General features: G+C 34.6%; 1 long non-coding RNA gene across 1 annotated transcript; it reads right to left on the bottom strand.

Moving 5' to 3' along the window:
- Window positions 1-3277: 3277 nt before the first annotated feature.
- On the bottom strand, window positions 3278-4489 carry LOC113361335. Its single transcript, XR_003365082.1, has 4 exons — window positions 4328-4489; window positions 4093-4197; window positions 3780-3876; window positions 3278-3567 (listed from the first exon to the last, which is right to left on the bottom strand). It is a non-coding gene; the product is annotated as an uncharacterized LOC113361335 (long non-coding RNA).
- Between the last annotated feature and the right edge of the window lie 6940 nt (window positions 4490-11429).

Genomic DNA, 11429 nt, shown 5'->3' with positions numbered 1-11429 from the left:
CTCAAGGTGAGATCCCAAACCAAAATAGTAGAGAATCTTTTTAAGAATTTCAAAATTAATATGTTTGTTTTTCCAGCAATCAAAACATATCTCTGGAAAGTTATTTAGTTAAGTGCTAGCTAATATTGAGTTGTCCATGAAGATTTCGGTTGTATACAGTTGGATGTTGGTTGGAATATATAAAACCGAATTTAGGTGCTTTATTGCATATCTTAAGAATATATTAGGTTATGGAAATTCCTCGGTGTCCTGCCTACCTTGGTCTATAAATAATGAAGTTTGTTTTTCTTACAAACTTATCCGGAGACAGACAAACTTCGTCTTTGTTGTTTCTGGTATAGCCGACTAATATTATTCTCGTAATACTATCTTGGAGATGAGAGTAACCTAATTAGGCGAAACATTTTGCGTTCGCTAGTTTAAAGACTTCTTTGGGATCAAGAAGCGTCTACTACTACCGTTGGTGGGAAATTAGAATCGTATTGTTATTTTAGTTTTCAATTATGACTAACTGTTTTTATATCTTGATTGGACCTAGTTTGACTATTCTTGAGAGCCTTCTCTTCTGACATAAGGTCACTCAAACTAGATCAAGGGTTTAATGTTGACTTGTGATCATCCTTTGTAAACAGACTCCCTTCTGTGTGTGATCGACCATAAGTCAGGAATCAAGTTTGTTATTGTGCAGGTACAAAAGATTATTGAAGACGAGAAGATTTCTTCTTATTGTTTTTGTATCTTCGTGATTTGCTTCGTGCACAAACTTGATCTGCTGGGATCCGACTAGATCTAGTTTATCTTTTGATAGACTGATTATTGCTACTCGTATTTAGATCGACAAGCTATCATTTGGTGGTACTCTTCAGTATCCAAATCTGGTAGTTCTGTTTGACTCAATCTGGTTAACTTGTTTAATCTAGATCTTGGAAGATCTAAAAACCGACAAAGGAGTTTAATCTATTTTGAACAGAAAAATATTTGTCATGCTCAACTATAATATCTCTAATTAATTTCCTGAGATAGAAGACATGTTACCAAACAGATTAGTCATTTACCAGTTTGGAAGACCATCGAAAGGGTTGAGTGTTTAAAGTCTTTAAAGAGGCTGAAGCAACTTAAGATATTGGACTCTATCTTAGGATTCACGTGCACTGGCCAGATTGGTTGTAGGCGCAAGGATACTGAGGAAAGTAGGTAACTAGGGGTAGTTTACTTGGTCTCAACTATACGAAGTTGGTAGTGTCTTTATATAGCGGCTCATTATGAGAGTACTCAAAACTGGACTAGGTCATGGGGTTTTTTCTGCATTTGCGGTTTCCTCGCTAACAAAATCTTGTTGTGTCATTTACTTTACTTCCGCATTATAATTGTTTAGTTATAATAAAATAAATTACACTTGTACGTTATCCAGGTACTTGATATTGATCACATAGTTTAATCGGTCTTGTACAATAACTATTATCAAGTGATTATCTTGTTGTTGTATTGTCACGATTTCTTCATCCATAGACCATCCCACAAGGTGCCATACTTATAGGTTGATGTCGAAAAGATTGTGGTGTAGTTGGTACCCTTGTCATTTCACTATCTATCTTGCCTGAAAGAGATTACAAAAATTCGATAATGAACAACAAGATCAGGATACATGAATTATCAAGGTAAAAGATAGTCGAACCTGGCTTCACAAATCTTCAAGGGGAGTCTTTTAGTCATAGACCTTATTATGTTTCTCAGAGGAAACCTAGGTTAATATAGGACGACTCTAGCTATCAACTAGGACACAAAGTGTCAGGGATTGATTTTCCCAGTTGAAAAAGATATTTATTTATAATTTTCATGACTGAGGGTTGCTTAGAATTCAAGCTAAAATAACTTGAGAATAAAGTAAACACTTTATCTATTTAGATGAAACTCTAATTAGGTTTTCAAGTAAGCATGTGAGAATTAGTGTTGAAATCACATAGAAAGAATATACACAGTGGTCCGGTTACGGAACCGTGTACAATGATTGTTCTGGAAAATATGCCTTATGAACTATAAGTTATTTGATGTTCATTTAAATACTTAAGAATTTAATTATGATGCACGTACACATCAATGATGTCTTAGAGTAATTTATGAGAGTCATAGGAACACTAATCATATTGTTAAAAAAATAAGTCTTTAAGCATCTGCTAAAGTTTACTGGGACCGTTGATGAAATTGTTTATGAACCGTAAGGCATAGTTCATGATTCAGGGTACAACATTCAAGAACCGGGTTCGCCAACCCTACTTGGGTCGAGAACTCAGATGGATACAGTTAGTTAACTGGGTTCACCAACTGTAAGCCTTTTTCACCAATACTAATAAATTCAGGTCACCACGGTTCATAAACTGTCATGTTCTGAACTTAAGGTTTGCGAACTGGTTCGGCAACCTTCCTGCATTCCAGAAACTCAGATATCCCTGGTTTGCGAACTAGTTCTCCAACTTACCCCGAGTCGAAATTACTGAAGTCCTGAATTTGTGTCTTTTGATGTTGAAACATTCTTAAATGATAATAAAATCATTGTTTGGGAAATTTTCAAGTGGTCCGCAAATTAATTCTTGAACAATAAATTGTTTCGAACTAATATTGTTAAGGACCTTTGAACATCATGTTTAACAAGACAAGTTTGACTCCAAATTTCTTCTTTGTAATAGATACACCAGAAGTCATACGACATAGTCTTATAAAGATAGAATGTTAAGATAGTGAGTACAATAGAGTGGTTCAGTCTTCACATACCTTGATGAATTTCTCCAAATGTCTTCGTCGATCTTCAGTCTTTGAGGATGATGTCTGATACTCAACTACCAAATTCTAAACCTAGTCAGAGACTTGACTTAGTAGACTAGAAATCAAGATATAATTTTTTTCATCTAGTATTGACAACAAACTTGAGAGAGCAAAACTTGTGGGTTCAACTCAGAAACGCTCTAACAAATTATACCGTTAGTTTTTAATCAAATCAATTAATCAAAAAGTTATAATAACTGTATGATTTAGTTTCCACCAACGATACTACTAAAAGCTTCTTGATCCAAAAGAAGATTTTAAACGAAAGTAATGCAAGCTGTTTCACATAATTATATTTAGGGTTGCACATGGTTCGGTTGTTGACAGAAAAACAACCGAAACACCGAAGTACTCGGTTTTCTAATATTGGAAACCGATGAAACCATTTAAGATATTCGGTTTCATTCGGTCCCGGTTTCGGTACAAAATTGGTCAGTTTTTGGTTAACCGGCAAAAGTCACAGAATTTTCTTTCTTATTTTACTAAAGATGAGTTACAAATACACATGTCAATTTTTAAAATATCAAATACAACAGAAGTGCTTGATCAAATGATATTCAGGACAACAACTTTCATCTAGTCATTCTTTAAGTTCGCAAAATGTCCTGCCTTGCAAGATTTACAGTCAAAACAAAAGTGCAGGAGCAGGTTTCCAACAATCAGGGCTTTGCTGAAGTGGTGGTAGCAACTGTTGCAGACTTCCATACAAAGCTAGCCACATTCTTGTGGTGGTTTACAATAACCAGACTACAATCCAAAAAGGAATCCATGAGAAAAATCGTATTAAAAGTAAGAATTAGGTAACAATATGTGTACCAAAAACACGAATTTTAATGCACAGGTACTAAACTCAAAGATGTTTTCATCTACATGCTACCTAAGGTCACAATCCTAAGCCTATTTCAAGTTGTATCATGAAGAGGTAGTTTACCCGATGTAACATAGCACATAAATCTCACCTTGATGGTATCAACGTGAATCTATCCAACCTCGGATGATAGTCTTCCCAATAAGTACTTGTGTCCAGATTGAAGTCTCAAAACCCTTGATTAGAAACTAAAAAAAAAATCAGATTAACAACCAAAACACATCAAGCAATTCACCACTTAAACTTTTAAATAACTTTCATTCTTCCCATTAACTTCCTCCAACAAATCAAATCAAACAACTTTACCAAAAATCCAGTAAAAATTAAACAGATTAACTTAACAATCAGAAAAAAGAAACAAAATCCATACTGTAAAATAGAGTTTTACACCCAAGCATGTTCACCTTTCTTGTTATTTCACACTTATGAGTGATTTCAACCATTAAAATCTGATTTGAACAACACATCTGGTTCCGCTGCTACAATTGTTGATTCCTTCTAACCAAAAGCTAAAGAAAAAATCAAAAATAGTTAACCTTTAATCCACTTCAAAAACTCATTCAGAAATCCATAAAAATATGCAGACTTGCTATAATTACAGTATTCAAAAAAATCAATTCGAAAACAGGGAAACCTTACAATGAATCTTGCATGGTCGTTCGGTGCTTCAAAGAAGAAGAAGAAAATAGTTGAGATGGATCTGGTGATGGAGCGGTGGTGAATCTGTGTGTAGAAGAGAGAGCAGTAGCAGTCGAGGAGGAAGAAGAGGAGTGAGAGTGGTTCTGTTCTCTCAAATAAAAAAGAAGATAAAAGAAGCTAAACCTAAAATTGAGGGCTGTGATGAATTGTATATATATCGATGGCTAAGATTTACATAGGTACGGTTTTCTCGGTTGTGTCGGTACGGTTTTGATGAACAACCGAAACTGAAACCGAGACAGTCGGTTTTATGAAACAGACAACCATGATTAAACCACGGGGACTCGGCTTCACTTCGGTTCGGTTAATAAGGGCACGGTTTCAGTTCAGTTCGCGGTTTAGGTTTGGTTTTGTGCAACCCTAATTATATTACTCTTATCTCTTAATAAGATGGCTTCCTACACAATTACCTAAGTTGTGTGACAAGATGTGAGTTTTTAAGAATACAAGCTCCACTATTTATAGTGTTATAACCAAGTGTTAGAGCATTGCTCGGTTAAACCCACCAAGCGTAAGTATGTCAAGCTTGGTTATCATATTTTTGCTCCAAAACTCGAAGTTGCTTGATTAAATTAATAAAGTCATCTTCGCTAGGTTAGACTAGGAACATTAGAAGTGTTGAGACAAGCTCGGGTTACTTTGAAGAACCTGAAGATGTATCGACATCAACACACGCATTATCCTTCTATTCGAGGTTAGTAATACAGACTTGACTTGTTTCCATTTCTATCTACGTTTCTTTCAAGTCGTTTATATAGAAAATATAAGATACGAGGTATATTTATGTATCTTTAGTATTGAAGATTTGATCGCCTACAAACCACATAAAAACACTGAAGTATTTGATAAAAGTAAAAGCGTTGGCATCTCTCTGAGAAAAATCTTGTCAACGAATTATCATATGAAGATCTTGAAAATCCTACGTCTCTTATAACAAGACAGTTTAGATATCTTCTCAATAAGAAAAATAAACAATTATCTAGAGAACGTCCATCATCATCAAACAAGCTACATGATCGTATTCCTCTTAAAAAAGTGGATGACGGTAGTGATGATGATGATATGCCTCAATGCTTCAAGTGTAGAGGTTTTGGTCACTTTGCTAATGAATGTCTAAACCACAGAAAATACGCTGGCAATAAGGGTCTCGCTGCAACTATTGATGAAAATTATGATCTTGTTGATTCACCAGAGGAAGATGTGTCAAGTATAACACTTTTGGTTGAAATATCTAATTTTAATGATACGTACATCAACCTTGATAAGCTTTTTGAAGATCTTTCATCAATTACGTTGGAGAACATAATAGATTTTTCACTTTCTAGTGAAAATTTACTAATGATTCAGGATCATCTGTAGAAATATGAGATGATCCCGAACCTCCGCTAAACCTAAAATGTCCTTATTGTACCACTGAAGATCACAAACTCAAACAGTGTTTCAAGTACAAACAAAAGTAAGGCATGTCAATAAACTGCAACCGAGGGCTAGTCATTTGACAAATGTGCTTTTATTCTTCCAAAAGTCAAACCCTTCTGAGGTAATTAACTCTATTTCTTCTCTCCCTCCAAGTTTGTATGATTCTAAGGAAAAGGATAAGCCTAAAGGAAATAAGAGATCTAGATCTAAACGATCAGTGAAAATGGATGTTGACAAACCTGTGCAGGAATCAAGTGGTGAGGTCAGTAATTCCCACCCAAACATAAATTAATTATGTTGAAAAAAGGTTGAAAAGAAGAGGGTACCCAAATACACCATAATCTTTAATTTATCCACCTATAAGTCCTCTTACCGAAAATGATTGTCTATAGACAAAGTCGAGATAATACGAAAAATCGGTATTCACACTTTGTGTGATCATCTATGGATACTAAATCGAGACAATACAACAATCAAAGTGTGATTACTTGATAATAGGTTCGGACTTAACCAAACTCTATAGGATCACTATCAAGTAAAGCGGAATTAACATTTGTGTAATTTACTTTAAATTACAATAACAATAATTATAACCGCGGAAAGGAAAAGTAAATGATACAACAAGATTTTGTTAACGAGAAAACCACAAATGCAGAAAACACTCAGGACCTAGTCCAGAATTGAATACTCAGAATTAAGCCGCTATACAAAATCGAAACCAACTTCGTATAGTTGAGACCAAGCAACTAACCCTAGTTCACTTAGTTTCTTCAGTATCCCTGCGCTTCCGACATTCAATAAGTGCAGGCACTTGAACAATTCCTTTGCAACGTATTCCAAACAATAAAGGAACAACAAATCTGTTTGGTAACAACTCTCTTGATTCTTCCAGATAAAGATATCTCAAGTCATATGAAAAGGCTCTTCCATTTAAACTAATAAACTCCTTTGCCTGGTTAGATCAATCCAATCCTCTATTACCTAAGTAATAAGATTCGGATTTGTAACAATCAAAATAGATCTCAAGAGAATTATTAGGTGTTACCGATCTCACACAACTAATCAATCGAATTAATCGGATTAGAGTTGGATCCCATCTGATCAAGGTTTGTGCTACACAAAGATATGAGAATCCAATAAGAGATCTTCTTCGTCTTCAAATCTTCTTTAATCTTCAATTATACCTGCACAACACCACTTGAATCTCTTGTGATCAATCACGCACAAAATAGAGTCTGTTAACAATGGATTATCACAAGATGTCTTTAGATCTACAAACAGTTCTAAAGATCCCGTCGACACTTCTATCTAGTTTGAGTGAATCTTATATCAGAAGAGAAGATTCTCAAGAATAAACAAACTAGGTGCAATCAAAGTTCAACAACCGTTGGTCAATCAAATCAATCGAAAACTAATAAACTGCAATTATCTAGTTTCCCACCAACGGTACTCGTAGAGATTCTTGATCCCACAAAAGTCTTTAAATGAGCGGTCGTAAGAGATTTCGCCTAATTAGGGTACTTTCCTCTCCGGATAGATAACTCCACCAGAAACAACAAAAAAATGAAGTTTTTCTGGCTCTTAGGATAGTTTGCTAGAAATGCAAACTTAGGTATTTATAGACCAAGGATGTTTGGACACTAAGGAATTTCCAAAACCAAAAATATTCTCAAGATATGTAATAAATGCCCAATCAGTATTCATAATTCTTGAGAATGCTTTGTCCAATATTTTCTGAAATCTCTCGATAGAAAATCTCCAATTAGTAAATGCACATTACTAATTTTTATTTTCTAGAGATATGCATTTAATTGTTGGTAATTAAAGCATATAAAACTAACAATCTTAATTAAAAGATTCTTAATTTATTTCGGACCTGGATCTCCTTGAGTAATTAAGGAATATCTTTAAACAATAAAAGATAAGAATTAATATTCGTGTTCAGCGTATGTTGACATCTTTTCTTTGTAAATCCTCTTTCATATTTACAATCTTGGAATCGATTATACCACACTTCCAAACAAGTTTTGAATTGGTTCATCTGTATTCCAAGACAACTATGTGATTGATCAAATATCAAATTACAATCATGGGTTAAATCGGTTCTACCAATCACTAGGATCGGTTATACCTTTAATATGGAACACTTGTGATCGGTCACACAAGTTACCAGGACCAGTTACATCAGTTACCAGGATCGGTTACGTCAATTACCAGGACCGATTATTATATACTCATGCTATTGCTTGTGATCAGTCACACCCGTCACTAGGATCGGTCACACCAATTACCAGGATCGGTTACACCAATTACTAGGACCGGTTACAACAATTACAAGGTTCGATTACACAATTTTTTTTGTGATCGGTGACACCAATTACTAGGATCGGTCACACCAATTATAAATATCGATCATACTATCCCAGGTGGTTACTTAGGATCGGTTATACTAATTAATCAAAACTAGTCATACCAAATAATAAGTGAGGCATTGTGATTAGTTATACCAAGATACATAACAAGTTATGATCGGTTCTACCAACTCACACATATTGGTAATCCAAAGATATGCAATGAATAACAATACCAATAAGCCTAGTGATTTCCCTTTCGATTCATAAAACAAGTTCATGAATGTACTTCCTTTAAACAAATGTAAACATTGTTTCCTATGATAAAATCTTCACCTTTACCCATACACATGATCACAATAACATTCATACGATTATGTCGATGTCATATCTACGAAGTTCAAAATATAAGTGTTATACTTCGTAGTCTAATTCCTTAATACTATGATCATATGGTCATGTCTCACTAGTAGAGTAAAATATTCATTCACAGCTTCACAGTTATGTTTTTAATATAGCACGACTTGAAATATATGTTAGGAATGAAACAGTTCAAGCCAATATTACTAACCTCAAGAGGAAGGATGATGTCGTCGTTGTAGCTCGTTACTTCTTCACGTTCTTCCGGTCTTCGAGTAATACTTGTATGTCTCATATTCCTAGACATTCTAGTCTAACCTATACGAAGTTGTCTCTAGTACATAATCAAGCGACTCTTAGATGAGTTTTGATTCACTAAAATATGAAAACCAAACTTGACATACCAAAGCTTGGTATCGCTCTAACAAAGGTGTATTCTTGTCTCATGTACCCTCAAAAGAGACAAGAATTGTGCACCTCAAGGGCCTTGGGTCAAACTATACTTAGTTTGTGTCTTGATTATTGTTACTTGTATTTCCATATATACTTAATTTGTTGAGGTAATTCCTTTTACAAATACATAATAACAATAGTTCATGTTGAGCCTTGCTCCATTGAATCTTGTCCAGTATATGGTCAAGTATCCATTCTGGTTTTTGACTCAGTTATTGACTGAACTGTCAAAACTTATTCTCATTTCATATTCAATAATTCTATGACTTGAGCTACCACACCTCATAAAAAATCCAAAACCTAATGACTTGATCTGGGTATCAATTAAGTCTTGTGCTCTCGGTATAAAATTCTCCCTGCCTATCTGATTCCTAAGCAAGAGAGGAGAACATGATTCACGAAAATTATGACTTGACAAGGTAAGATTCTATGGAAGTTCTAAAGATACAAATTGATATGATAAACTTAAAAAGGCATGAATTTTCAAAGGATTTATATTGAGGCTTCCTCTCACACATAGACTCCTGTCATGCTACTTTTCAAGTAATGGTATTTAAAAAACTTGTCTCATGTACAACTTTAAAGAAGGGTAGAATTGATATTTCACCTTCTAGTTTAATTTTGGTTCGTGAACGGAATTTTAGGGATTCTGAAACTTCACGGTTTTTCAGTCTTCCCTTTTAAGTTTCTCACAATTTTTGGAATACCTCCAAAAAAGACTGTCTATGAAGTGTTATATATTTGTGCTCCCAAACATAAATCTCATGATCGTATGAATCTTGAAGCCTTCAAGCATGATCTCTTCTAGTGAGACATGTATTCCTATGACAACTAAGGAAGTAGAGAAATCCTACACTAAGGAAAAATATTTTCTCTTTAAGAGGAAGAGGAAGAACATGAAGAAACCTAGAGAAAATTGCTCCAATCAATAAAGATTTGCAACTATCCTTGAAGAACGTAAGAAAACCAAGATGGAAGCGCAATGATTCAAAGACATTCTGCAGAAATCTCTCGAGATTCAAGAAGCACTTGTCAAACAACAACCAATAGGTTTGAAGGACTTAACACTTTTATTCATAAACTGCATGTTCTGATGCTTGTTAGTGACAATGAGTTCGGAGATGATGAATAATTCTTAAAGACCATTTTTACTAGTTAACTCCTTGTGGGAGTTTTTATTTTAATTGTTTAAGGAGGAACACTAGCTTTTGGAGTAGTTTTTATGTGTGACATTAGCTATTTCAAATACTATCATCTTGCATGATTATATATACATGTACTGCTTATTTTGTGAGAAATGTTGTTGTTAGAGCGCTGCTCGGTCGAACTCGCATGCGTTACTATCTCAAGCATGTTTGTCAATGTTAGTGATCAAAACTATAAGTCTTGATTTCTAGTATACTATTATCTAAGTCTCAGACTAGGATAGAAAGTGTAGTTGAGCTCAAGACTCCATGGGGATCATCATACAAATACGAAGAACTACTCAAGGAACTTGTGGAACTTCATCAACTAAAAGGTATGTGGAGACTTGAACTTATCTATCACTCAAAAGTCTATCTACTCTATCTCCTATCTTGAGAAAAAAGTCTTATTGCTATACAGACTTTGATTATATACATTTGTTATTTCGAGCCGAGTTTATCTATTTCTCGAAATATGAGTTGGTAAGCTTCCGCTTTGGCCAAGTTCATCTTTACTAGTGACGAAAGTCATATTAAGTTTCAATTACTTGAAAATTGCTTTGACGAAAAATGGTTTGTGAACAACAACTATATAACGTCCTCTAAGAATGTTTCAATGATTGAAATGAGAGTTTAGAATATATAACCTTGGAAGGATATAAACATTGTGTGGTAACACATACGTGTGTAAGTCCTTATTCCTTGAACCAAAGTATGCATACTTTACTGCTTAGGAAAACCGGAACTAAAGTCCGCGTACCAGTACGCGCACTGTCGGAAGTTCACGTCCCATGAATTTCAGCTGGAGTTTGTTAACTGAAAACAAACTTATTCCGGGTACTTAAGTCCGCGTACCAGTATGCGTACTTAAGTTGGTTATTTTCTAAAAACGGTTATTCGTGGACTTAAACTTATATAAACTAAGGAATGCATAATTGCAAACCGTGGATATAAAGTTCATGAATTGATTTGAGTGAATCAAATCATTTTTGCTTCGATTGTGTCTTGTATACTTCTATAAGATCTAAGCAATTGAACAACTCTCTGACTAGTTCATTTGAGTCATTTGAACTAGTTGTGGTAAAGAAGAATATGGTTAATATGGAAGTGCTCACATGGCTAACCATTTGGTTAACTACTTTTGAACTAACTAAGTGTACATGTTTGGGTACGGTTACACAAACCTAAATAAACGTGCATTTCATTTGTGTGTAACAAGCTAAGTTCGATCTAACAGTTGAAAGATATTAGCTTGAATCTAATCAGGTTTTCATC

This window comes from Papaver somniferum, chromosome 3 (assembly GCF_003573695.1).
Source record: "Papaver somniferum cultivar HN1 chromosome 3, ASM357369v1, whole genome shotgun sequence".
NCBI lineage: Eukaryota > Viridiplantae > Streptophyta > Magnoliopsida > Ranunculales > Papaveraceae > Papaver > Papaver somniferum.
Note: the sequence above shows the minus strand (reverse complement) of the source record. Positions and strands in the feature narration are given on the sequence as shown.